Source organism: Capra hircus, chromosome 28 (assembly GCF_001704415.2).
Source record: "Capra hircus breed San Clemente chromosome 28, ASM170441v1, whole genome shotgun sequence".
Taxonomy (NCBI): domain Eukaryota; kingdom Metazoa; phylum Chordata; class Mammalia; order Artiodactyla; family Bovidae; genus Capra; species Capra hircus.
In genome coordinates this window covers 6768881-6796071 of record NC_030835.1, presented here as the reverse complement: position 1 = coordinate 6796071, position 27191 = coordinate 6768881, and the positions used below count along the sequence as shown (strand labels likewise).

Below are 27191 nucleotides of genomic sequence, written 5' to 3'. Positions count from 1 at the left end.
TCCTTTGGACTCTCCTTTTTCTCCACCAGGTGGCCTCTGTCTCTTTCCTCCCCCATCTCTTCTCTATCCAACTCTGTGAATCTCTGTGTGTTCCAGATGGTGGAGAACACCTAAGGAACTGGTTACTGGCAGGATTTGTCTCTCTCCTTCTCATTCCTCTCTCTTATCCTCCTGGCCACCTCTGTCTACTTCCTCCCTCTCCTCTTCCCTGTATAACTCCATAAATACCTCTGAGCGGTCCAGACTATGGAGCGCACATAAGGAAGTGACTACAGGCTAGCTTGCTCTCTCCTCTTTTGATCTCACAGTATCTCATTCCAGTCACCTCTTACTACCCCCTCCCTCTTCTCTTCTCCATGTAACTCAGTGAACCTCTCTGGGTGTCCCTCAATGTGGAGAAACTTTTCATCTTTAACCTAGATGTTTTATCATCGGTGCTATATAGATGGAGAAGTCTTGAGGCTACTATAAAAATAAAACTGAAAACCAGAAGCAGAAGGCTTAAGTCCAAAGCCTGAGAACATCAGAGAACTCCTGAATTCAGGGAACATTAAGCAACAGGAGCTCATCAAATGCCTCCATACCTACACTGAAACTAAGCACCACCCAAGGGACAACAAGTTCCAGAGCAAGACATACCATGCAAATTCTCCAGCAACACAGGAACACACCCCTGAGCTTCAATATATAGGCAGCTCAAAGCTACTCCAAAACCTTTGACGTCTCATAACCCATTACTGGTCACTCCACTGCACTCCAGAGAGAAGAAACCCAGCTCCACCCACCAGAACTCCAACACAAGCCTCCCTAACCAGGAAACCTTGACAAGCCACTAATACAACCCCACCCACAGTGAGGAAGCTCCATAATAAACAGAGCTCCACAAATTACCAGAATATTAAAAGGCCACCCCAAACGCAGCAATATAACCAAGATGAAGAGACAGAGGAATACTCAGCAGGTAAAGGAAGAGGAGAAATGCCCACCAAACCAAATAAAGGAGGAAGAGATAGGGAATCTACCTGAGAAAGAATTCTTAAAATTGATAGTGAAAATGATCCAAAATCTTGAAATCAAAATGGAATCACAGATAAACAGCCGAGAGACAAGGATTGAGAAGATGCAAGAAAGGTTTAACAAGGACTTAGAAGAAATAAAAAAGAGTCAATATATAATGAATAATGCAATAAATGAGATCAGAAACACTCTGGAGGCAACAAATAGTAGAATTACGGAGGCAGAAGATAGGATTAGTGAAATAGAAGATAGAATGGTAGAAAAAAATTAAGCAGAGAGGAAAAAAGAAAAATGAATTAAAAGAAACGAGGACAACCTCAGAGACCTCCAGGACAACATGAAACGCTCCAACATTCGAATTATAGGAGTCTCAGAAGAAGAAGACAAAAAGAAAGACCATGAGAAAATACTTGAGGAGATAATAGTTGAAAACTTCCCTAAAATGGGGAAGGAAATAATCACCCAAGTCCAAGAAACACAGAGTGTTCCAAACAGGATAAAGCCAAGGCAAAACACCCCAAGACACATATTAATCAAATTAACAAAGATCAAACACAAAGAACAAATATTAAAAGCAGCAAGGGAAAAACAACAAATAACACACAACGGGATTCCCATAAGGATAACAGCTAATCTTTCAATAGAAACTCTTCAGGCCAGGAGGGAATGGCAAGACATACTTCAAGTGATGAAAGAAAATAACCTACAGCCCAGATTACTGTACCCAGCAAGAATCTCACTCAAATACGAAGGAGAAATCAAAAGCTTTACAGACAAGCAAAAGCTGAGAGAATTCAGCACCACCAAACCAGCTCTCCAACAAATTCGAAAAGATATTCTCTAGACAGGAAACACAAAAAAGGTGTATAAACCCGAACCCAAAACAATAAAGTAAATGGGAACGGGATCATACCTATCAATAATTACCTTTAACGTAAATGGGTTGAATGCCCCAACCAAAAGACAAAGATTGGCCGAATGGATACAAAAACAAGACCCCTCTATATGCTGCTTACAAAAGACCCACCTCAAAACAAGGGACACATACAGACTGAAAGTGAAGGGCTGGAAAAAAGATATTCCACACAAATAGAGACCAAAAGAAAGCAGGAGTAGCAATACTCATATCTGATAAAATAGACTTTAAAACAAAGGCTGTGAAAAGAGACAAAGAAGGCCACTACATAATGATCAAAGGATCAATCCAAGAAGAAGATATAACAATTATAAACATATATGCACCCAATGTAGGAGCATTGCACTATGTAACACAAATGCTAACAAGTATGAAAGGGGAAATTAACAATAACACAATAATAGCGGGAGACTTTAATACCCCACTTACACCTATGGACAGATCAACTTAACAGAAAATTAACAAAGAAACACAAACTTTAAGTGATACATTAGACCAGTTAGACCTAATTGATATCTATAAGACACTTCACCCCAAAATAATGAATTTCACCTTTTTCTCAAGTACTCATGGAACCTTCTCCAGGATAGATCACATCCTGGGCCATAAATCTAACCTTGATAAATTCAAAAAAATCAAAATCATTCCAAGCATCTTTTCTGACCATAATGCATTAAGATTAGATCTCAATTACAGAAGAAAAACTATTAAAAATTCCAACATATGGAGGTTGAACAACACACTTCTGAATAACCAACAAATTACAGAAGAAATCAAAAAAGAAATCAAAATATGCATAGAAACTAATGAAAATGAAAACACAACAACCCAAAACCTGTGGGACACTATAAAAGCAGTGCTAAGAAGAAAGTTTATAGCACTACAGGCATACCTCAAGAAACAAGAAAAAAGTCAAATAAACAACCTAACTCTACACCTAAAGCAACTAGAAAAGGAAGAATTGGAGAACCCCAGAGTTAGTAGAAGGAAAGAAATCTTAAAAATTAGGGCAGAAATAAATGCAAAAGAAACAAAAGAGACCATAGCAAAAATCAACAAAGCCAAAAGCTGGTTCTTTGAAAGGATAAATAAAATTGACAAACCATTAGCCACACTCATCAAGAAACAAAGAGAGAAAAATCCAATCAATAAAATTAGAAATGAAAATGGAGAGATCCCAACAGACAACACAGAAATACAAAGGATCACAAGAGACTACTATCAGCAGTTGTATCCCAATAAAATGGACAACGTGGAAGAAATGGACAAATTCTTAGAAAAGTACAACTTTCCAAGACTGAACCAGGAAGAAATAGAAAATCTTAACAGACACATCACAAGCATGGAAATTGAAACTGTAATCAGAAATCTTCCAGCAAACAAAAGCCCAGGTCCAGATGGCTTCACAGCTGAATTCTACCAAAAATTTCGACAAGAGCTAACACCTATCCTACTCAAACTCTTCCAGAAAATTGCAAAGGAAGGTAAACTTCCAAACTCATTCTATGAGGCCAACATCACCCTAATACCAAAACCTGACAAAGATGTCACAAGAAAAGAAAACTACAGGCCAATATCACTGATGAACATAGATGCAAAAATCCTCAATAAAATTCTAGCAATCAGAATCCAACAACACATTAAAAAGATCATACACCATGACCAAGTGGGCTTTATCCCAGGGATGCAAGGATTCTTCAATATCCGCAAATCAATCAATGTAATTCACCACATTAACAAATTGAAAAATAAAAGCCATATGATTATCTCAATAGATGCAGAGAAGGCCTTTGATAAAATTCAACATCCATTTATGATAAAAACTCTCCAGAAAGCAGGAATAGAAGGAACATACCTCAACATAATAAAAGCTATATATGACAAATCCACAGCAAACATTATCCTCAATGGTGAAAAATTGAAATTTTTCCCCTAAAGTCAGGAACAAGACAAGGGTGTCCACTTTCACTGCTACTATTCAACATAGTTCTGGAAGTTCTGGCCACAGCAATCAGAGCAGAAAAAGAAATAAAAGGAATCAAATTGGAAAAGAAGAAGTAAAACTCTCACTGTTTGCAGATGGCATGATCCTCTACATAGAAAACCCTAAAGATTCCACCAGAAAAGTATTAGAGCTAATCAATGAATATAGTAAAGTTGCAGGATATAAAATCAACACACAGAAATCCCTTGCATTCCTATACACTAATAATGAGAAAGTAGAAAAAGAAATTAAGGAAACAATTCCATTCACCATTGCAACGAAAAGAATAAAATACTTGGGAATATATCTACCTAAAGAAACTAAAGACCTATATATAGAAAACTATAAAACACTGATGAAAGAAATCAAAGAGGACACTAATAGATGGAGAAATATACCATGTTCATGGATCGGAAGAATCAATATAGTGAAAATGAGTATACTACCCAAAGCAATTTACAAATTCAATGCAATCCCTATCAAGCTACCAGCGATATTTTTCACAGAACTAGAACAAAGAATTTCAAGATTTGTATGGAAATACAAAAAAAAACCTTGAATAGCCAAAGCAGTCTTGAGAAAGAAGAATGGAACTGGAGGAATCAACTTGCCTGACTTCAGGCTCTACTACAAAGCCACAGTCATCAAGGCAGTATGGTACTGGCACAAAGACAGACATATAGATCAATGGAACAAAATAGAAAGCCCAGAGATAAATCCACACACATATGGACACCTTATCTTTGACAAAGGAGGCAAGAATATACAATGGAGTAAAGACAATCTCTTTAACAAATGGTGCTGGGAAAACTGGTCAACCACTTGTGAAAGAATGAAACTAGATCACTTTCTAACACCGCACATGAAAATAAACTCAAAATGGATTAAAGATCTAAATGTAAGATCAGAAACTATAAAACTCCTAGAGGAGAACATAGGCAAAACACTCTCCAAAATAAATCACAGCAGGATCCTCTACGATCCACCTCCCAGAATTCTGGAAATAAAAGCAAAAATAAACAAATGGGATCTAATTAAAATTAAAAGCTTCTGCACAACAAAAGAAAATATAAGCAAGGTGAAAAGACAGCCTTCTGAATGGGAGAAAATAATAGCAAATGAAGCAACTGACAAACAACTAATATCAAAAATATGCAAGCAACTTATGCAGTTCAATTCCAGAAAAATAAACGACCCAATCAAAAAATGGGCCAAAGAACTAAATAGACATTTCTCCAAAGAAGACATAAGGATGGCTAACAAACACATGAAAAGATGCTCAACATCACTCATTATCAGAGAAATGCAAATCAAAACCACAATGAGGTACCACTTCACACCAGTCAGAATGTCTGCAATCCAAAAGTCTGCAAGCAATAAATGCTGGAGAGGGTGTGGAGAAAAGGGAACCCTCCTACACTGTTGGTGGGAATGCAAACTAGTACAACCACTATGGAGAACAGTGTGGAGATTCCTTAAAAAATTGCAAATAGAACTGCCTTATGACCCAGCAATCCCACTGCTGGGCATACACACCAAGGAAACCAGAATTGAAAGAGACATATGTACCCCAATGTTCATCACAGCACTGTTTATAATAGCCAGGACATGGAAACAACCTAGATGTCCATCAGCAGATGAATGGATAAGAAAGCTGTGGTACATATACACAATGGAGTATTACTCAGCCATTAAAAAGAATACATTTGAATCAGTTCTGATGAGATGGATGAAACTGGAGCCGATTATACAGAGTGAAGTAAGCCAGAAAGAAAAACATCAATACAGTATACTAACACATATATATATGGAATTTAGAAAGATGGCAATGATGACCCTGTATGCAAGACAGCAAAAAAGACACAGATGTGTATAGCAGACTTTTGGACTCAGAGGGAGAGGGAGAGGGTGGGATGATTTGAGAGAATGGCATTGAAACATGTATACACTCATGTAAGAATCGAATCACCAGTCTATGTCCAATGCAGGATACAGCATGCTTGGGGCTGGTGCACGGGGATGACCCAGAGGGATGTTGTGGGGAGGGAGGTGGGAGGGGGTTCATGTTTGGGATCGCATGTACACCCGTGGTGGATTCATGTCAATGTATGGCAAAACCAATACAGTATTGTAAAGTAAAATAAAGTAAAAATAAAAATTTAATGAAAAAAAATAAAATATTCATCTTGATTCTTTTTCCTTTTCATTTTTTTTCCATCTACACAGTGTTTTTATTTTTGTTCAACTATAAGAAAACAGCAAAATTAACACAACGTTAACCAACTCCAGACTGGCTTTCTTTTTTACCCCAAAGAGGAATCAATTTAACAAGCACAGACTTTCGGATTTCTGATAACCTCTTACCATGCCCTGCTGCTCACATAGATGGCCAGGCTTTAACAGCAAAGTGACTTCTCTTGAGCTTTCTCTAGTATTGCTCGTTAAAAGAGCCAGAACAGGACACTGATACCCAGCAACTAGCCTGAGACGTTGACGGTGAGTGGACATGCCAGCCCCTGGTTGTCCTGGTGAGACAAGGCCATGAAAACACATGCCAGTAGGTGCTTTCACACACAATTCTGTGCTCAGGCTCACAAAGGCGGAGGCAACCAATCTTTTTTCATTTTCAACCTCCCTTAAAGATTCTTTGAAGCTCTGCTCTGATACTGCAAACCTGGTCTTTTTACCAGAATTTGTTTTCCTTCTTTAAAGTCTGGTTGTTGTTCTTGTATTAACATTTTGATAAACCCCATCACAGTACCAAAGAATGCCTCACCAAAACGGAGTTCAAATTCGATCAAAACACAAACTCCCTAAAATTATACAAGACAGGCAGAAGGAAGGAAAAGTCATCCTAAATCTAAATCTAACCGCTCAGGGCTTGGGCAGGGAGATGGGGGAAAATCCACATGCATCGCTAAACTGAAACACTGTTTGGGAACTCTGGGACAGTGTCCATCTCCTGTACTTCCCAGACAGCTGCTCCTAGAGTTTGGGCACATAATTATCCCATTCAGCCTGGTAACACGTGCCGGCCACTAGGGTCCAGAGCTCATACTTTTTGCAAAAAGAGGCCACCTTGAATTTGCCACGGTGGCCTCCAGATAGTTTGCTGAGAATAGGATCGTCACACTTTGGTGGTCTTTCCTGCTTGTAAACCAGCCAGATGTAGTGGTGCAGGCCAGCGCCCTTGGGAGGCCCAGAGCCCACATAACTGGAGAGAACTGTGACTGCTCATGTTGTTGCCCTTCATGTTGACCACCAGGAAATACTGTCATTCCCTATATTTGGGGTCCTTCCTGCTGGGAGCACCGGATCTGTCAAGACCAGGGTGTTCAATTTACCTGGATCAAGGCCATCCCATGTAATGCTGGTGAGCTGGTTCTTAATCTGGGTAGGTGTCAGCACTTTGCCCAGTTCGTCGAACTCCGCCCTGCCGCAGAGAGTGCTGCGGCCTCTCATCCTCTTCCTGCAGGCTCAAAGGCCCGGACCACTTGCTGAGGTCCACTGGCATCGCAGAGCCCAGCAGGTCAGACAACAGAGAAAGCGGCTTGTGGACTTGCGCAGGGTAAGAACAGGGACTCACAGCAGTCTGCAAACTTTACCGAGGAGTGCGCACACCCGAGCCACTGCCCCAACCCACCCCACTCCTCCAGTCACCAGCGGGGAGGGGCCCCACTCTGCTCTCTGATTGGCCAAGCCCGGCAGCACCTCTTTTTGTTTTTTTTTTTTTTATTGAAGGATAATAGCTTAACAGAATTTTATTTTCTGTCAAACTGCAACATGAATCAGCCATAGGTATACATATACAGTTCAGTTCAGTCACTCAGTCGTGTCCGACTCTTTGCGACCCCATGAATTGCAGCACACCAGGCCTCCCTGTCCATCACCATCTCCCAGAGTTCACTCAGACTCACGTTCATCGAGTCCGTGATGCCACCCAGCCATCTCATCCTCTGTCATCCCCCTCTCCTCCTGCCCCCAATCCCTCCCAGCATCAGAGTCTTTTCCAATGAGTCAACTCTTCGCATGAGGTGGCCAAAGTACTGGAGTTTCAGCTTTAGCATCATTCCTTCCAAAGAAATCCCAGGACTGATCTCCTTCAGAATGGGCTGGTTGGATCTCCTTGCAATCCAAGGGACTCTCAAGAGTCTTCTCTAACACCACAGTTCAAAAGCATCAATTCTTCAGTGCTCAGCCTTCTTCACAGTCCAACTCTCACATCCATACATGACCACTGGAAAAACCATAGCCTTGACTAGATGGACCTTAGTTGGCAAAGTAATGTCTCTGCTTTTGAATATGCTGTCTAGGTTGGTCATAACTTTTCTTCCAAGGAGTGTCTTTTAATTTCATGACTGCAGTCGCCATCTGCAGTGATTTTGGAGCCTAAAAAAATGAAGTCTGACACTGTTTCCACTGTTTCGCCATCTATTTCCCATGAAGTGATGGGACCAGATGCCATGATCTTCGTTTTCTGAATGTTGAGCTTTAAGCCAACTTTTTCACTCTCCTCTTTCACTTTCATCAAGAGGCTCTCTAGTTCCTCTTCACTTTCTGCCATAAGGGTGGTGTCATCTGCATATCTGAGGTGATTGATATTTCTCCCAGCAATCTTGATTCCAGCTTGTGTTTCTTCCAGCCCAGCATTTCTCATGATGTACTCTGCATAGAATTTACAGAGTGACAATATACAGCCTTGACGTACTGCTTTTCCTATTTGGAACCAGTCTGTTGTTCCATTCCCAGTTCTAACTGTTGCTTCCTGACCTGCATACAGATTTCTCAAGAGGCAGGTCAGGTGGTCTGGTATTCCCATCTCTTTCAGAATTGTCCTCAGTTTATTGTGATCCACACAGTCAAAGGCTTTGGCATAGTCAATAAAGCAGAAGTAGATGTTTTTCTGGAACTCTCTTGCTTTTTCCATGATCCAGTGGATGTTGGCAATTTGATCTCTGGTTCCTCTGCCTTTTCAAAAACCAGCTTGAACATCAGGGGTTCACAGTTCATGTATTGATAAAGCCTGGCTTGGAGAACTTTGAGCATTACTTTACTAGCATGTGAGATAAGTGCAATTGTGTGGTAGTTTTACATTCTTTGGCATTGCCTTTCTTCGGGATAGGAATGAAAACTGACCTTTTCCAGTCCTGTGGCGACTGCTGAGTTTTCCAAATTTGCTGGCATATTGAGTGCAGCACTTTCACAGCATCATCTTTCAGGATTTGAAACAGCTCAACTGGAATTCCATCACCTCCACTAGCTTTGTTCATAGTGATGCTTTCTAAGGCCCACTTGACTTCACATTCCAAGATGTCTGGCTCTAGATTAGTGATCACATCATCATGATTATCTGGGTCGTGAAGATCTTTTTTGTATAGTTCTTCCATGTATTCTTGCCACCTCTTAATATCTTCTGCTTCTGTTAGGTCCATACCATTTCTGTCCTTTATTGAGCCCATCTTGGCCTGAAATGTTCCCTTGGTATCTCTAATTTTCTTGAGATCTCTAGTCTTTCCCATTCTGTTGTTTTCCTCTATTTCTTTGCATTGATCACTGAAGAAGGCTTTCTTATCTCTTCTTGCTATTCTTTGGGAACTCTGCATTCAGATGCTTATATCTTTCCTTTTCTCCTTTGCTTTTCACCTCTCTTCTTTTCACAGCTATTTGTAAGGCCTCCCCAGACAGCCATTCTTTTTTTTTTTTTTTTTTTTTTTTTGCATTTCTTTTCCATGGGGATGGTCTAGATCCCTGTCTCCTGTACAGTGTCATGAACCTCATTCCATAGTTCATCAGGCACTCTATCTATCAGATCTAGGCCCTTAAATCTATTTCTCACTTCCACTGTATAATCATAAGGGATTTTATTTAGGGCATGCATTAATGGTCTAGTGGTTTTCCCTACTTTCTTCAATTTAAGTCTGAATTTGGCAATAAGGAGTTCATGATCTGAGCCACAGTCAGCTCCTGGTCTTGTTTTTGTTGACTGCAAAGATATATTCTTTGACTGCAAAGAATATAATCAATCTGATTTTGGTGTTGACCATCTGGTGATGTCCATGTGTAGAGTCTTCTCTTGTGTTGTTGGAAGAGGGTGTTTGTATCCCCTCCCTTTTGAACCTCTCTCCCATTTCCCTCCCCATCCACCCCTCTAGATTGATACAGAGCGGCTCTTTGAGTTTCTTGAGCTATACAGCAAATCCCCATTGGCTATCTATTTTACATATGGTAATATAAGTTCCATGTTACTCTTTCCACATCTCACCCTCTCCTCCCCTATCCCCACATCCATAAGTCTATTCTCTCTGTCTGTCTCTCCATTGCTGCCCTGTGAATAAATTCTTCAGTACCATTTTTCTAGATTCCGTATATGTGTGTTAGAATACAATATTTATCTTTCTCTTTCTGACTCACTTCACTCCATATAGTACGTTCTAGGTTCATCCACCTCATCAGAACTGACTCAAATGTGTTCCTTTTTATGTCTGAGTAATATTCCATTGTGTATATGTACCAAAACTGCTTTATCCATTCATCTGTCAATGGACATCTAGGTTGCTTCCATGTTCTAGCTAATTTAAACAATGCTGCAGTGAACAATAGGATACATGCGTCTTTTTCAACCCTGGTTTCCTCAGGGTATATGCCTAGGAGTGCCATTGCTGGGTCATACCATGGTTTTATTCCTAGTTTTTTAAGGAATCTCCATATCGTCCTCCACAGTGGCTGCATCAATTTACATTCCCACCAACAGTGCAAGAGCATTCTCTTTTCTCCACACCCTCTCCAGCATTTATTGTTTGTAGACTTTTTGATGATGGCCATTCTGACTGGTGTGCGGTGATATCTCATTGCAGTTTTGATTTGCATTTCTCTAATAATGAGCGATGTTGAGCATCTTTTCATGTGTTTATTAGCCATCTGTATGTCTTCTTTGGAGAAATGTCTCTTTAGGTCTTTTTCCAACTTTTTGATTGGGTTGTTTGTTTTTCTGGCATTGAGTTGCATGAGCTGCTCATATATTTTCAAATTAATCCCTTGTCAGTTGTTTCATTTGCTATTATTTTCTCCTATCCTGAGGGTTGTCTTTTCACCTTGCTTATAGTTTCCTTTGCTGTGCAAACGTTTTTAATCAGGTTCCACTTGTTTACTTTTGTCTTTATTTCCATTACTCTAGGAGGTGGGTCATAGAGGAGCTCACTTTGATTTATGTCACTGAGTGTTCTGCCTATGTTTTCCTCTAAGAGTTTTATAGTTTCTGGTCTTACATTTAGGTCTTTAATCCATTTTTATTTTCTCTTTGTGTGTGGTGTTAGGAAGTGTTCTAATTTCATTCTTATACATGTAGCTGCCCAGTTTTCCCAGCACTTATTTAAGAGGCTGTCTTTGCTCCATTGCATATTTTTGCCTCCTTTGTCAAAAATAAGGTACCCATAGGTGCATGAGTTTATTTCTGGGCTTTCTATCTTGTTCCATTGGTCTATACTTCTGTTTCTGTGCCAGTACCACACTGTCTTGATGACTGTAGCTTTGTAGTATAATCTGAAGTCAAGAAGTTTGATTCATCCAGCTCCATTCTTCTTTCTCAAGACTGCTTTGGCTATGCAGGGTATTTTGTGTTTCCATATGAATTTTTTTGTTCTAGTTCTGTGAAAAATGCCATTGGTAATTTGATAGGGTTCATATTGAATCTGTAGATTGTGTTTGGCAGTATAGTCATTTTCACAATATTGATTCTTCCTACCCAGCAACATGTGATATCTTTCCATCTCTTTATGTTGTCTTTGATTTCTTTCATTAGTGTCTTATAATTTTCTGTGTACAGTTCTTTTATCTCCTTAGGCAAGTTTATTCCTAGATAGTTGATTCTTTTTGTTGCAATGGCGAATGGTATTGATTCCTTAATTTCTTTTTCTGATTTTTCATTGTTGGTATATATAAATGCAAGTGATTTTGGTGTATTGATTTTGTATCCTGCAACTTTGCTAAATTCACTGATTAGCTCTAGTAATTCTCTGATACTATCTTAAGGGTTTTCTATGTACAGTACCATGTCATCTGCAAACAGTGAGAGCTTTATTTCTTCTTTTCCTACCTGGATTCCTTTTATTTCTTTTTCTTCTCTGATTGTTGTAGCTAAGACTTCCGGAACTATGTTGAATAACAGTGGTGAAAGTGGGCACCCTTGTCTTGTTCCTGATCTTATGGGAAATCCTTTCAGTTTTTCACCATTGAGAATAACGTTTGCTATAGGTTTATTATATATGGCCTTTACTATGTTGAGGTAGGTTCCTTCTATGCCCATTGTTTGAAGTTTTTTAATCATAAATTGGGGCTAAATTTTGTCAAAGGCGTTTTCTGTATCTATTGAGATGATCATATGGTTTTTATCTTTCAATTTGTTAATATAGTATATCACACTGATTGATTTGTATATACTGAAGAATCTTTGCATTCCTGGAATAAACCCAACTTGATCATGGTGTATGAGCTTTTTGATGTGTTTCTGAATTCTGTTTGCTAAAATTCTGTTGAGGATTTTTGCAGCTATGTTCATCAGTGCAAGCACTTTTTGAACCAGTTATGAGTCAGCAGCAGGATCCAAACAAATACATAAACAAAAAGTGATCAGAAAACATTTCCTGGCCTGGCAGAACCTAAGGTCTGTTGGGAGTGTACCAGAAAATAAGCAATACAGTTGGGCGTGATGCCTGCTGTGATGGGAAAGAAAAATATGCCTGCAGAACTCTGAAGCACTGCCTAAGCCAGGCCTCAAGGGCCAGCGAAGGCTGTCCTGCTCAAAGAATGTCTGAGACCCATAGTATGAGAAGAAGCTGCTCTCTCTGATGAAAGAGCAGAGCTGTCTCATCAGGCAGTGCATGGAGCATGAGCAGCAGCCCAAGACAGAAATACTAAGTCAGAGAGGCTGGAGAAGAGTCTGAGACAGAAAGGAGCAAAATAAGCCCAGGAAAGACATGCAGAATCATGCAGTTGCCTTCAGGTACTATCCAAAGGACTAACGAGCAGGCCCAGAAAAATGTAAGGGATGAAGATGTGATCAGATTTGGGTTGTAGGAAAGTCATCTTCAGATGGTATTTAGAAGGTCAAAGAGAAAGTGCGGAGCTGAAGGCAGGAAAGCAATGCAGAGACAGGCTACACAGTGGCGCTGGTGGACCAGGCAGTGCAGTGGAGGAAGGGGCAGAGGGCACTAGGGGTGAGGGGGTGCTCCATGCTCAAAGGCCCACACTGTAGCACGACCACTGATATGCAGGGGGGCTCCTGGCCACACATACTGGGAGCTGCATCCAGTGGACCCAGTATCTTGTCCTTTTCTCAGGGTGCCAGGATGTTCCCTTCCCCAGGTGTCCTACCTGTGGGACAAGCCACTTCCCAAGCATCAGCAGCCTTGGCACTTGGTGAGTCATTCTCATGTTCCATCCTGCAAACCACATCTGGGGATGTGAGAGGAAGCAGGACCTCTGCCCCAGTTTCCAGAAGGACTACAACAGGACAGCCTCCCAAGGACATGAGAACTGCTTCCCAGGGTACCCTTTGCACTGCTGCTGGGGGGAGTTCCTAGGAGGCCTGTGAGCAGTGGGCACTGCCAGATTGGCATCCTCTGTGAGCATGGGTGAAGGAAGGAAAAAGTGGTAAATAGAGGAAGAGTGGCCCTCGCTATATGGGCTTTGGGCAGAGGTGCTGGTTGGGGCAGGCAAAGGGGCAGAGGGCAACTCACCAGGAGAGGATCTCTAAGGGCCACTTGAGGGCATTTCATAGACCTGCCCCTAGGCTTCCTGCTCCTACACTCAAGTATAGCACTGAGGACTCCCAAGGGGCCCCTAAAGGCAATGCCTCAGGTAGACTTTGGCGATCTCCCCAAGCAGGCACCATGGACAGCAGCCAAGGGCTGATGTGACTGCTCAGTCAGTTTCCTGGAGGGGCACGTGCGATGCAACCAAGTTCATCGTGAACAGGGATGTGAGGGTGGACTTGGGATTCCTTGAACCTCAAGACCTGCAGGCAAGTCTCTAGCTCTATCCTGCTGATGCCTTTGATTCCCCTTTCTGTCTTTTTAAACTCAGAACAGACATCCCTGCTATTTTTCTTATTCTTCAGCTAACTCCTATCAGATGAGTTTAACCACCCTCTCTCTCTGAGGGCTTCTTGGGCAGTTCAGGTGCTTCTCCTGGGTAGGTGGCTCCTCTCTCCATCATTTGCTTCTCAGGGGAAGGTGGGAACTCCTATCACGATCACAATGATTGTCACCCCATAGAACAACTTATTTTATTAATGAAATGATTAGGATTAAATTAGGAAATGTTTTTATTATATTGAATTCCTCATTTTCTATAATTGCATTTTTATTTCACCTTTCATCCAGAAGTCATTTATGAAAGTTACTTCTTGACTCCACTTATTATGGATTTTTAAAAACTCTATTGAAATAGAACTGCCTTATGACCCAGCAATCCCACTGCTGGGCATACACACAGAGGAAACCAGAACTGAAAGAGACACGTGTACCCCAATGTTCATTGCAGCACTGTTTATTACAGCCAGGACATGGAAGCAACCTAGATGTCCATCAGCAGATGAATGGATAAGAAAGCTGTGGTATCTATACACAATGGAGTATTACTCAGCCATTTAAAAATAAATTTGAATCAATTCTAATGAGGTAGATGAAACTGGAGCTGATTATACAGAGTGAGGTAAGCCAGAAAGAAAAACACCAATACAGTATACTGACGCATATATATGGAATTTAGAAAGATGGTAACGATAACCTTGTATGCAAGACAGCAAAAGAGACACAGATCAATCTTTTGGACTCTGTGGGAGAGGAAGAGGGTAGGATGATTCGGGAGAATGGCATTAAAACATGTATAATATCATATATGAAATGAATCACCAGTCCAGGTTCGATGCATGATACTGGATGCTTGGGGCTGGTGCACTGGGACGACCCAGAGGGATGGTACGGGGAGGGAGGAGGGAGAGGAGTTCAGGATGGGGAACACGTGTATACCTGTGTCGGATTCATGTTGATGTATGGCAAAACCAATACAATATTGTAAAGTAATTAGCCTCCAATTAAAATAAATAAATTTATATTAAAAAAAAACTCTATTGCACCCCAGTTAGAAAATGTGACTTGGGCTCTTTTATACTCTTGGGAACATACAGAGATTTTCCTGGCAGTGTATGCTCTCATCCACTTTTTAATCCTTGATTTGATTTATCTCCTAGTCAGCCAAAATACATCTTATAGCAGTTTCTGGGAAGAATAAGAAAGTGACATGCTTTCTAAACCACTGCATTCCTGAAAGTGTCTTTTTGCAGCTTCACACATGAATGACAATTTAGCCAAAGGTAGAATTCCTGGGTCACCACCTTCTTCATCTAAACCTCTGGAGATGGTGGTTCTGTGTTGCAGTGAAATCCAAGGTGAGCGGCTGTTTATTCTTCTGTAGGTACACTGTTCTTCTGTTGGGTTGCTTACAGGAAATTTTTTTTTTAATTCCCTTAAATCATCCTCTTCTTTTATCCTCAAAGGTACCCAGAGATACCTCAGAGGAGGTGAGACACCGTGCGGAGAGATGAGGGAGGTGCTGATGGAAATTCTGTGGCTTCTGGGAAGCCTTCTCTTCAGGGACCACACTTTCCATAGTCATTTTGCCAGCTACACCAAATATTAACAACAAGCACAATAACTCAGTCATGGGCTCCTGCGCTCTCATTTCCCCTCCACAGGCAGAGCTTTATTATAAATCAATAGAATTTTTACAGCAAGGGCAAAAGTAATGTGTGGGATTGAGGAAATAATAAGTTGAACCATGAAAAGAATTTTCCTCTTTGTATGATATTTTTCCCTCGGAGCTCCTTGTCTCAACAATAGATGGTGCTGTTCTCATGCCCAGTTCCCTCTGAATGTTGCCTCTGTCCTTGCCTGAATATAGCAGGTTGGAATCCCCATAACACAACAGTTATGGGCTTCCCAGGTGGCGCTAGTGGTAAAGAACCTGCCTGCTAATACAGGAGAAAAAAGAGATGCAGGTTCCAGAACTGCTGGTGCCCTGAACCATCCCCTCACCCAAGTCTTCTACTACTAGATGACATGACTGTACTCCAGGACCTAGACAGCGTATCCCAGGAAAAGGATCAGAAGAGAAAAAGGTACCATATTCATGGAGGGTGTCTTGCTAAAAACAGGAATGGCCTCAGGATGCTGGGCAATAGGACCTCGCTACAGCACATCTGCTTGATTTTCTTTCTGTCTGCAGGACAGCCTCCAGGGAAACTGCTGCCCAGCTACAGTGAGGATCCTTTCCCCACCGCTCTGTGAATGCTATATGGTGCACTCCTGTGAAAGAATACATATGGCAACCCTGCCACAGGAAGCCCCATGCCCATAAAGGTAAGTTAGAGGAGACCTGAAATTGCTACATGGCATAGCTAGGCTGAGAAGCAAGGGTGAAACCTTAACTTCTCAGTTAATATCTGTTGGGCCCAGTGTGTGTGCAAACCTTGCCCCCTAAGAATAACACAAAATTCATATGCTGCAATCTAGTCCACAGTGTAATGGAGTTTGGAGTTGGGGCCTTTGAGAGGGAATTAAGTCACGAGGATGGAGCCCCCATGAGGTGACTGGTGCCCACGTAAGACAGTGAAGAGCCTGGCACTCTGTCCTCCATCATGTGAGGACTCGGCAGAGAATGAAGTCATCCATGAACTAGAAGTGAGCCCTCACCAGACACTGAATCTTCCAGAGCCTTGCTCTTGGACTTCCCAGCCTACAGAACTATGAGAAATCAAGTTCTGGTGTTTAAGCTACCCAATCTATGGTAACTTTGTTGTCACAGCTCAAACTGAGACAATATCTCAATATACTATCTTGCCATATGTTTTGTTTATTCAGTCGCTAAGTTGTATCTGACTCTGCGACCCATGAACCATAGCCTGCCTCTTCTGTCCGTGGAATTTTCCAGGCAAGAATGCTGGAGTGGGTTGCCATTTCCTTTTCCAGGGGAATCTTCCTGGATCATGGGTTGAACTCATGCCTCCTGCACTGGCCGGCGGATTCTTTAACATTGAGCCACCAAGGAAACCCATCTTGCCATGTGCTCATGGCCAAAAAGCACTGCTCTGACATATGGGTACAAGGAGATGTGCTCCTAAAATTCATCTATTCCTAAGCATTTCCAGAAACACTAGACCTAAGAGATACTCATCAGAAAAATGGTTTAGTTACCAAATGAGTTTCAGTTGGGAAAGCTCATCCTTAACTTAAAACTTAAAAAGTACATTAATGTTTTAAAAGCTCTGAAGAGGCCTGAAGAAAATATTATCAGTGAACAGCCCAATGTTTCCCAAATTATTTGGCTACAAAGAATCCTTTTTGAGAAATACTCATTCATCAGACAGACTATGGAACACACTTGGCAAAGTACTATGCTAAGAAAATCTTCCAGATCAAAGGAATTGCCACACTCTGCCTTCAGCAGGAAATTAACAAAAGAGGAAGCTGAGTATAACCTGTTCATTGAATGAGCTTGACTCCATAAGGTTCAAGAAGACAGTAAATGTGCTCCTTCTGATCAGGTCTCCCTCCCCTTCACCTGCTCAGCCAAACCAGACTTGTCTGTCCCTGAATGAAATTTCCGGCAGACCCCAGAGCTATCTTAGTCATTCTCAAGTAGTAATAATTGATCTCATGTTCAAGAGTTAAAATAGCCGGTCAATTTGAATATCAAAACTTCGATCTCTCATCCAATTTAAAACATCTCTCTCCAAACCACATGAAGGAACAGAGAGAGAAAGCCAATAATGGAAAAGGAAGGGCAGTTATAGTCTTTTCACTTTGCTTTCATTATTTCCCTTAAGCATTCCCCTAGGCTTTTCATGCTTCCTCCATGCACCATGCTGCTCCAGGCTCCTCTGATGTTGGGGAGGGGAAAAGAGCAACAAGAAAAGTAAAAAATGTCACCGTGTCTCATATGCCTTGTGCTCTCTCTGATTCTCTCTGGGTTTCTTAATGCCCTTAACCATGCAGATACTTAAATACTGACTCTGCTGCCCTACGGGAGTACTTGTGGGGTTTCTTCAAGAGACCCTCAATGCCTTCATGCTGCTAGTGTCAATGTTGCCTCTTCTAGGGACTTCCCTGGAAGTCCAGTGATTAAGACTTCGCTTTCCAATGCAGGGGCTGCAGGTTCAATCCCTGTTTGGGGAGCTAAGATCCCACATGCCTTGTGGCCGAAAAATCATTAAACAAAAGCAATACTGTAACAAATTCAATAAAGATTTTTTAAATGGTCCATATTAAAAAAAAGTTTAAAAAACATTGCCTCTTCTAACTAACCACTAGGATGGTACCCTAGGCCCCTGGAGTCTGGCAATCCACCAGGAAGGAGTCATTTCACCCCCTAGGCCAGCCTCTTGGATAAAAATCTTTCAAGATGCCTGTTTCTCCAGGACCCACATCTGCTGCTCATTCCCCCTCCTATTGCCCTGTCCAGCCATCAGAAGTAACTCCCGGCAAGCCTCCCAGCTGAAAGCATTTCAGGCCTGAGTTAGGTCTCAGTCTCCACATTCTGGAAAATCCAGAACATATTTCATGCTCTTTGTGATTCTCTGAAGCTCCTCCTCTCCCAGCTTGATGATGGGGAAGGACTCCCCTTCAGTTCCTCATGGGGAGTGGGTAATGACCAGCTCATCAATTTCTCTTTGTAGGTCGGTTCCCCAGCAATTAACTCTGAAATGGAGTTTACACCAAGGAGGCTGATTGAGGCGCACAGGCAGGAGTGACTCCTCTAAAGAAGTGAAGGAAGGGGCAGGGCTGGGCCAAAGGAGAAGATGGACTTCCATACAGTTGTGTCAGCCCTTAGCTGACCCCTCACGGGAGCTCTGAAGCTGGATGGTCCCTTCTCAGATTGGAAACATCTCAGTCTCTGGACCCTTGCATCAACCAGCCCTCAACGCAGACTTGCCCCCAGGGAAGGGCAATTAACTTGGGCAAAGACAACTCCCTCAGTCAAGGGAGTTGACTCCCAGGGAAGGAGCATGCTGTGAGTCAAGAAGACAGCTCTCCTAGCAGCTGGGGGACTGAGTACCTCTGTCCTGAAGGGTGGCCCTGGGTGGTGTACCACAGCACAGCACTATCAGGCTGCTAGTGAATGTCAAAGATGGAGAAGGCCTATTTAACAAGCTGCTCCCGAAACAAGCACTTGTGATTTTATGTTGATCTGTTTCATGCTGTAGTTTGCCTCTTGCTGAGTGGAACATCAAGTATTTGTTAAGCTGGTCAGTTAACAGCAGTATGATCCCCGAGAGGGATGTAGTGAGTACCTGTTCTTTCTTGGCTCTGCCTGTCACTGTCTGGGCCAAGCTCATGTCAATTTCTAGTCTTGGTTTCCTTAGCTGTAAATCAGGATGACAAAAACCAGCCTGCCTACCTCTCTTGACTGTGGTAAGATACACATAAGGCATCTGATACACCCAAAGGAAGAGTTTTGACATCAGCTAGAGAGAGACTGCAGAGAAGGCAATGGCACCCCACTCCAGTACTCTTGCCTGGAAAATCCTATGGGTGGAGGAGCCTGGTAGGCTGCAGTCCATGGGGTCGCTAAGAGTCGGACACGACTGAGCAACTTCACTTTCACTTTTCACCTTCATGCATTGGAGAAGGAAATGGCAACCCACTCCAGTGTTCTTGCCTCGAGAATCCCAGGAATGGTGGAGCCTGATGGCCTGCCATCTATGGGGTGGCACAGAGTCGGACACAACTGAAGCGACTTAGCAGCAGCAGAAGCAGCAGAGAGAGACTGCGGAGAAGGCAATGGCACCCCACTCCAGTACTCTTGCCTGGAAAATCCCATGGACGGAGGAGCCTGGTAGGCTGCAGTCCATGGCGTCGCTAGGAGTCGGACACGGCTGTGTGACTTCACTTTCACTTTTCACTTTCATGCATTGGAGAAGGAAATGGCAACCCACTCCAGTGTTCTTGCCTGGAGAATCCCAGGGACGGGGGAGCCTGGTGGGCTGCCGTCTATGGGGTCACACAGAGTCAGACACGCCTGAAGTGACTTAGGAGCAGGAGTAGTAGCAGCAGCAGCAGCAGCAGCAGAGAGAGACTAAACCTTCTTCAAAGTCCTAGCATGATATGAATAGAATTACTGAGCCTTTTCTGCTCAAGGCCCACTAAGGCTTGATGATCCCAATGTCATAGGAAATAGCACTAATGAGAGATATTTTACAGAGTCATCTTCATCCCAAGGAAAGTTGGGTATCGCCTGAACATCTGTGGACAGAACATTTAGGGCTGCAGGCTGGACGAGGTCAGATGGCACAGCAAGGCCACACGGCCCACACAGAGAGCTGGGTGGTGGCCTAGTTCCAGTGCCATTCGCAAAGATGGGACACTTGTGTATCTCTCCCTAGGCTAGAGTTCATTCTGCATCTGTGAGATGAAATCATGGTCCCAGGGCAGGAGTTTCCAAGCTCTTTTAATAGCAAAACTCTGTGTTCAACTGGAAATTCTTTTCAAACCTCTGTTCTAGGAAAGTGTTGAACAGATTTCTCACAATGTTTAAATACAGGCTAATAACAGAAAATTTTCTCCAGATGTAATAAAGTCTCCTGAACTACATGAATGCAATCAGTGACTCCAAAAATGGTTCCTCTGTGTCGACCACATGCTAGGCACAGTACTAGGCAGGATGTTTAAAAATGTGCTACAGGCTGAATGACCGATATGGTCCCTTCTAGAATTTACAGTCCATTAGGTGGGCCAGACAATCGATTTGCAATTACACTGCAGAATGATAAGCACTCAGGCCAGAGAATTTTAAAGCACATGAGAGATTTTAACCCAGGTTTGACTATATGGTGAAGTCGTGGTTGATGTTCCAGAGAAACTAGATCTAAAGGGTACGTTAGCACTGACTAGCTAAAGAGAGAAGACTCTTACTGACAGAAAGCCTCGCTTTTACAGAATTTTACAGACAAATGTGAAGAGCTAAATAAAGACTGGGTCCAATATAGAAGAGGAAATGATCAAAGACAAAAAAAAAAAAATGGGGCTGGAGAATGGAAGCACTGAGAGGACCTCAAGAGGTCACTTGTGAAATACTCAGAAAACGGGGCTTTATCCAAAGTGCTGTGGGAAGCCATTGCTGGATTTTTAAGTAAAGCTGAGAATTATTAGTCTAGGTGACCTCTCAGGGTACCTCCAACACTGCAGTAACAGATTTCATTAAGCTCAACCAATAAATTCCCGCATGTTAATTGAACCATTCAACAAATATTTGCTAAGTGTAATTAAAAAGTGATTATTTAAATCATAAAGACAAAGTGAAACATCTTTGGGGAAAAAAGATAAAACTAAACTGATTTCTGGCAGAAAACCCAATTTATATTCTCAAAGGATAGCATTCAATCTCCAGTGGGGAATAAAAGCAAGGGAGGAGATTCAGGAGGCTACAGCCAAGGGGAAAAAGGAAGCTGCCACCTAAAACAATGTGGGTCAAGACTGGGACACTTAGAGACTGAGAGACAAAAGCAGAAGGAGGAGGGGGCAACAAAGCACACAGTAAAAAGCTTAATTGGGAAGCTGAGCTCAGGACAGCTGATCGGCGCCCTGTGCTCCCAGCAAGCAGTTAGCAGGTGACAGAGCCCTTCCCCATGCACTGGACCCAGGGTGTGGGCCACAGAAGAAGCTGAGTCTTGAGTCAGGTAGGCGTTTAACTTCAGAAGAGAAATTCTGCTCTCAAAAGGCACACGAGGAACTCTGCTCAATGCCACATGGCAATGTGGATGGGAGGGAAATTTGGGAGAGAATGGATACCCATGTATGTATGGCTGAGTCCCTTTGCTATCCCCCTAAAACTATCACAACATTGTTAATCCACTATACTCCAATGTAACAGTTAAAAGAGAGAGAAAAAAAAAAGTGTTATCAGCATCCTAACTTTGATTGACTTGTTAGCCTCTTTAAAAATCCTACCTCTCAGCATTTATACCCTTGTACAGTCAGACACGACTGAGCGACTTCACTTTCACTTTCCACTTTCATGCATTGGAGAAGGAAGTGGCAACCCACTCCAGTGTTCTTGCCTGGAGAATCCCAGGGATGGGGGAGCCTGGTGGGCTGCCGTCTATGGGGTCACACAGAGTCGGACACGACTGATGCGACTTAGCAGCAGCAGCAAAGTAACTTCAGACACTGACTCAGTCTTGGCTTTTGACTTGCTTTGCCCCACGGAACATTATCAGCGTTGACGCAAACAGAGCTTTTTCCACTTAGAATGTTCTAGGCTGCCATGTCAGAAGGAAGTCTAGGCTACTCTGTGGAGGATGAGGACCAAGTGGAGAACCTCCTGAGGATAACACCACACAGAAAGAGAAGCTTCGGGAAAACAAAGTAGGCTCCCCCGCTGAGTTTCCAGCTGAAGGCCGCCACCTGGGCGAGCCTGGATGACCCAGCACAGGGCAGGAACACAGCCTTATCAACCCAGAATCAAAACACAAAATAAATTTTGTGTCATCATTTTACGCCACTGAATTTTCCAGTGGCTTGTCACGTAGTAATACTGCTAGAAAGGGAAAATAAGGGGGCTGGAATAATTGAACTATGGAGAATATAGGTAAAATTTGTAGTGTCAGTCTAGTAGAAGTTCCAAAAAGAGAATGCAAAGAGAATGGAGTCATCAAAGAAATAAAAATAAGGTTTCTCAGGACTGAAAGTGTTTATAGTAAGACTAAAGGTTGTCACCACATGCTGATAAGCAGGTTGAAAAGACACATATCTAGAATGCAGTGGTGTTGCTTCAGAATACCAAAAGAGGAACTCCCCAGGTCATTAGGTGCCCAATATGCTACTGGAGATCAGTGGAGAAATAACTCCAGAAATAATGAGGGGATGGAGCCAAAGCAAAAACAATACCCAGCTGTGGATGTGACTGGCGACAGAAGCAAGATTAAATGCTGTAAAGAGCAATATTGCATAGGAACCTGGAATGTCAGGTCCATGAATCAAGGCAAATTGGAAGTGGTCAAACAAGAGATGGCAAGGGTGAACGTTGACATTTTAGGAATCAGAGAACTAAAATGGACTGGAATGGGTGAATTTAACTCAGATGACCATTACATCTCCTACTGCGGGCAGGAATCCCTCAGAAGAAATGGAGTAGCCATCATGGTCAACAAAAGAGTCTGAAATGCAGTACTTGGATGCAATCTCAAAAATGACAGAATGATCTCTGTTCGTCTCCAAGGCAAACCATTCAATATCACAGTTATCCAAGTCTATGCCCCAACCAGTAATGCTGAAGAAACTGAAGTTGAATGGTTTTATGAAGACCTACAAGACCTTTTAGAACTAACACCCCAAAAAAAGATGTCCTTTTCATTATAGGGGACTGGAATGCAAAAGTAGGAAGTCAAGAAACACCTGGAGTAACTGGCAAATTTGGCCTTGGAATGCAGAATGAAGCAGGGCAAAGACTAATAGAGTTTTGCCAAGAAAATGCACTGGTCATAGCAAACACCCTCTTCCAACAACACAAGAGAAGACTCTACACATGGACATCACAAGATGGTCAACACCAAAATCAGATTGATTATATTCTTTGCAGCCAAAGATGGAGAAGCTCTATACAGTCAACAAAAACAAGACCAGGAGCTGACTGTGGCTAAGGTCATGAACTCCTTATTGCCAAATTCAGACTCAAATTGAAGAAAGTAGGGAAAACCACTAGACCATTAATGCATGCCCTAAATAAAATCCCTTATGATTATACAGTGGAAGTGAGAAATAGATTTAAGGGCCTAGATCTGATAGATAGAGTGCCTGATGAACTATGGAATGAGGTTCGTGACATTGTACAGGAGACAGGGATTAAGACCATCCCCATGGAAAAGAACTGCAAAAAAGCAAAATGGCTGTCTGGGGAGGCCTTACAAATAGCTGTGAAAAGAAGAGAGGTGAAAAGCAAAGGAGAAAAGGAAAGATATAAGCATCTGAATGCAGAGTTCCAAAGAATAGCAAGAAGAGATAAGAAAGCCTTCTTCTGCGATCAATGCAAAGAAATAGAGGAAAACAACAGAATGGGAAAGACTAGAGATCTCTTCAAGAAAATTAGAGATACCAAGGGAACATTTCATGCAAAGATGGGCTCAATAAAGGACAGAAATGGTATGGACCTAACAGAAGCAGAAGATATTAAGAATAGGTGGCAAGAATACACAGAAGAACTATACAAAAAAGATCTTCACGACCCAGATAATCATGATGATGTGATCACTCATCTAGAGCCAGACATCCTGGAATGTGAAGTCAAGTGGGTCTTAGAAAGCATCACTACAAGCAAAGCTAGTGGAGGTGATGGAATTCCAGTTGTGCCGGAAGCCAGCGTGAGGAATTCCACCCGTGACAAGGTCATGCGGCAAGAGCTCTGATGGCAAGGCTAATCAGACCTCAGGTTTTCCCCCTGGAATTTCCTGAGCATCCACCCCCCCAAAAAAATAAGAATCTGCCGGCCTTTGTACTCTGCTTTTCCACTCTTCTGATATTCTCTGGAAAAAAGTCAACTCAGGGCTTTAGTCTTCTGCTTTTGAAAGGGATGTTTCAGTTAAACCCCCTCTGATAGCTCTCTAGCTTGCCTAACAGGTTCCCCAGACCTCTTACAGCTTGTGAATTGCTTACAGCCCCACAACCGCAAGAGGCACAAAGCTTAAAAGCATCTTAAGGTACAGAGCCTTTTCTAAAGAGTTAAAAATTATATTAGTAGAGGGCTTTCACTGTTGACTCAATGACTGCTGCCAGGCCTCCATATTCTTTATCTTTTAGGCACCTGGGAGGATGTTAATCAATGTAAACGGGATATGGAAAAAGATATATAGTAGTTCTGATGTTAGCAACACTAGACTTTTGAGTTAATTACTTCTCTTTGCCCTCCTCTTGTGTCCTTGCTATGTAAGAATGTAACTTTATTTAGTGCTTTCTGAGATGGCACCAGATTTTGGGAAGATCAACACAAATAAGTCTTCTGGTTGACAAACCCTTATTAGAAAAAAGGCTATAAAATGTTAATTGGTCCTTTTTGGCCAGAAGATGATGTAAATCACCTAAGACTTGTGTATACAATTAGGTATGCAGAGAGAAAAGCCTGGTTTTGATAAGAGTCTGGACTGCTAACGCTGCATAACTTTGTGTTACCCATTGATCTCCATGTTTTATCAAAAGTATTTAAGGCCTTCTGAACAACAGAGGCCAGAGCCAGTTGCTGGACTGGTTTCCCCCCGTCTCTCTCTTTTTCCTCTTTACTTTAACTTCAGGCTGAATTCCCATCTGGGGCACGGAGGCTCGCCAAGTCTACTTACTTGCCCTGGCTGTTAAGACCCACGCGAAAGGGAGCCTAAGGCGAGGCACCCTAAAAGCGAGCACTGGTGGCCCAACGTAGATGGTACAAATTCCTTGTCTGGGATTTATTGGCCTTCCACGTAATCCAAGTTATTCAGCCCTCTTTCTCCACTTAATTTTGCTATTACACTATTTCTTCCTGATCTAATCTTATATTTCTTATATTCATAAATAAATAAGTCTCTCCTCACCAATGACGTCCATGCTTCGAATTCCCTGGATCCACCAGGGCTGGACCCCAGCAAGTTAAGCTGTTTCAAATCCTGAAAGATGATGCTGTGAAAGTGCTGCACTCGATATGCCAGCAAATTTGGAAAACTCAGCAGTGGCCACAGGACTGGAAAAGGTCAGTTTTCATTCCAATCCCAAAGAAAGGAAATGCAAAAGAATGCTCAAACTACCACACAGTTGCACTCATCTCACATGCTAGTAAAGTAATGCTCAAAATTCTCCAAGCCAGGCTTCAGCAATACATGAACCGTGAACTCCCTGATGTTCAAGCTGGTTTTAGAAAAGGCAGAGGAACCAGAGATCAAATTGCCAACATCTGCTGGATCATGGAAAAAACAAGAGAGTTCCAGAAAAACATCTACTTTTGCTTTATTGACTATGCCAAAGCCTTTGACTGTGTGGATCACAATAAACTGAGGAAAATTCTGAAAGAGATGGGAATGCCAGACCACCTGACCTGCCTTTTGAGAAATCTGTATGCAGGTCAGGAAGCAACAGTTAGAACTGGACATGGAACAATAGACTGGTTCCAAATAGGAAAAGGAGTACGTCAAGGCTGTATATTGTCACCCTGCTTATTTAACTTCTATGCAGAGTACATCATGAGAAACGCTGGACTGGGAGAAACACAAGCTGGAATCAAGATTGCCGAGAGAAATATCAATAACCTTAGATATGCAGATGACACCACCCTTATGGCAGAAAGTGAAGAGGAACTCAAAAGCCTCTTGATGAAAGTGAAAGAGGAGAGTGAAAAAGTTGGCTTAAAGCTCAACATTCAGAAAAGATCATGGCATCCGGTCCCATCACTTCATGGGAAATAGATGGGGAAACAGTGGAAACAGTGTCAGACTTTTTTGGGGCTCCAAAATCACTGCAGATGGCGACTGCAGCCATGAAATTAAAAGACGCTTACTCCTTGGAAGAAAAATTATGACCAACCTAGATAGCATATTCAAAAGCAGAGACATTACTCTGCCAACTAAGGTCCGTCTAGTTAAGGCTATGGTTTTTCCTATGGTCATGTATGGATGTGAGAGTTGGACTGTGAAGAAGGCTGAGCACTGAAGAATTGATGCTTTTGAACTGTGGTGTTGGAGAAGACTCTTGAGGGTCCCTTGGACTGCAAGGACATCCAACCAGTCCATTCTGAAGGAGATCAACCCTGGGATATCTTTGGAAGGAGTGATGCTAAAGCTGAAACTCCAGTACTTTGGCCACCTCATGCGAAGAGTTGACTCATTGGAAAAGACTCTGATGCTGGGAGTGATTGGGGGCAGGAGGAGAAGGGGACGACAGAGGACGAGATTGCTGGATGGCATCATGGACTCAATGGACATGAGTCTGAGTGAACTCCGGGAGATGGTGATGGACAGGGAGGCCTGGCATGCTGCGATTCATGGGGTCGCAAAGAGTCAGACACGACTGAGCGACTGAACTGAACTGAACTATACACACACACACATATATAAACCCTCAAAACATCCACATATTTTTTCATTTGTCACCCAGAGTGGAATAAAAATCAGAATAACATTAGACTTCTCACTGGAAATATCAGATACCAAATTTTTTAAGACAAGTCTTCAAAACCCTGAGGAGAAGTGTTTTGAAACTAAACTCC

The 27191-nt window shown here is 42.3% G+C and overlaps 1 pseudogene; it reads right to left on the bottom strand.

Annotated features, from left to right (window-relative positions):
- On the bottom strand, window positions 6792–7431 carry LOC102169160 (annotated as a pseudogene).